Source organism: Ammodytes marinus (assembly GCF_949987685.1).
Source record: "Ammodytes marinus genome assembly, chromosome: 14".
NCBI lineage: Eukaryota > Metazoa > Chordata > Actinopteri > Uranoscopiformes > Ammodytidae > Ammodytes > Ammodytes marinus.
Window position 1 is genome coordinate 3,004,682 of NC_137218.1, and position 2,500 is coordinate 3,007,181.

Below are 2,500 nucleotides of genomic sequence, written 5' to 3' on the forward strand. Positions count from 1 at the left end.
AAAACCTAGTGCTAACCCTCAAACAGCCCTTTAAAGGCCTGTCCTTAAAACCTACTGTTAACCCTCAAACAGCCCTTTAAAGGCCTGTCCTTAAAACCTAGTGTTAACCCTCAAACAGCCCTTTAAAGGCCTGTCCTTAAAACCTAGTGCTAACCCTCAAACAGCCCTTTAAAGGCCTGTCCCACACACACACACACACACACACGCACAAACAAACCCCCCAAACAAACACACACACACACACTGTCTGTCTCTCTCACACACACAGACAAATAAACTCAAAAAAGGTCAGGAAAAAAGCTACACACACACTCTCTCTCTCACACACACACACACACACACACACACACACACACACACACACACAGGTAAATAAACTCAAAAAGGGTCAGGAAAAAAAGGCCACACACACACACACACACACACACACACACACGCACACACACACACACACTCTCTCTCTCCCTCTCTACCACCACCATGATTGTGACCGGTCGTAGCTTGTGTCTCCCGTCTCCTTTTACCGTCTCTGAGCTTTTCTCCGTAGCTCGAGATGCCAGTATCATCCCAGACATTTCACTGGACCCCGACTTAACCAGTTACCTGTCGTTGGACTCGTCCGCGGCCCTACAGCACCGGTACATCGCGGCCCAGCGCACCATGAGCGGCCAGCAGCAGACGGCCTTTAGCTTGAGTTTGGCCGGGGAGTTTGGCGGCAGCAGCACGGTCGCATACGGAGGTGTGGGGGTCGTTGCTCTCGCTCTGTCCATGCTGTTTGACCAGGTTTCACAACAAGTAGGTAGCAATCTTTTTTACTGGGGTTTAAAAAATGTTTTCCGAAGTCACCTTAACTTGACAATTATTGATTATTGATGGGGCATGGGGTCACAGTGACGTTGACCTTTGACCTCCAAAATCTATTCAGTTCATCTTTTTGAGTCAAAGTGGACATTTGAGCAAAGTTTGAAGAAACACAGGCCTTTCTTGTGAACACACGCACACGCACACACACACACACACACACACACACACACACACACACACACACGCAAACACACACACACACACACACACACACACACACACACACACTGTTTGACCAGGTCTCACAACAAGTAAGAGATAATCTCTTTCTTTAACAGAGGCCTTCTGTATATGCTGAAGTATTTTGACAAGTATTGAATGGATTGCCTAAACTTAAAGGTACAGTGTGTAATATGACATCATCAAGAAAGTTCTACAAAGTTCTAGAATGCAACACTCCCTGGGTAACCCCAACCCTTTTGAATAATAACAGAAGCTACAGTGGCCTTCAAGGACAAGAACAATTCTAAATTTTAAACAATGCACCTGATGACATTCCAACTATGACACTTTCAAGATGGCGGCACTAGGCCTTGGTCCAAAATATGCAGAAATATGGACATATATGAGACCCTTTCTAAGGGAAAAATAAATAATTAATTAATAATTATGCACTAAATTGAATGTACTTATGGATATTATAATTACTTTCTACAAAATCTGCTAGGAAATAAAACCCCAAATTCTACACACTGCAGGTTTAAAGCGTACTCGAGATATGGCGTATGTGAGGTCACAGTGATATTGACCTTTGACCTCCAAAATGTATTAAGTTTATATTACTATTATCTTATCAAAGTGTGAGTTTTTGCCAAATTTGCATTCCTAAAATATTGTGCTCACAGGAGGCTCTGTCCATGCTGTTTGACAAGGTTTCACAACTAGTAGCTAGCAATCTTTTACTGGGTCTAAAAAAAAAATTATTTTCGAAGTCACCTTAAAGACCTACTTCACCGGTGGAAATATGAAGGTGTATTGAACTCTGAGATCCTATGTAGTATAAATGTGCAAACATTTTAGAAATCGGTTCATCCTAGCCTGAGAAAAGGCAGAAAGAGTGTTTTATGGTCTCACTGTCTAACCCTGTATGGGTGAAGTGCTCCTTTAACTTTACAATTATTGAATGGATTGCTTAAAGCGTTCTTGTTATTGTGTTCATAGGGCATGGGGGCACAGTAACCTTTGACCTTTGACCTCCAAAATATATTCAGTTCATCTTTGAGTTATAAACATTTTCGCAAAATTTGGAAGGAAATACCTCAAAGCGTTAATGAGATATTGCGTTAACAATACGGGCCATTCTTGTGAGGGTGAAATCTCATGAACTCTTTGACGTATTTTCTTCAAACTTTTCTCCAATGTCACTCTGACTCAAAGATGAACTGAATAGATTTTGGAGGTCAAAGGTCAAAGGTTACTGTGATACCTTCCATATTGTGAGGTCTCAGTGACCTTGTACCATATTGTATCTTCTTAGGAGCTTTGCCTTCTTTAAAGCATTGACTACCAACACTGGACTTTCACTGTTCAGCAATCATGTGTCTCTATAATGGCCAAAATCATGATCGCAATTAATTTAATTCATTTTGAGATCACCATTATTTAACACAATATTTACATTGACTTTGAACATACC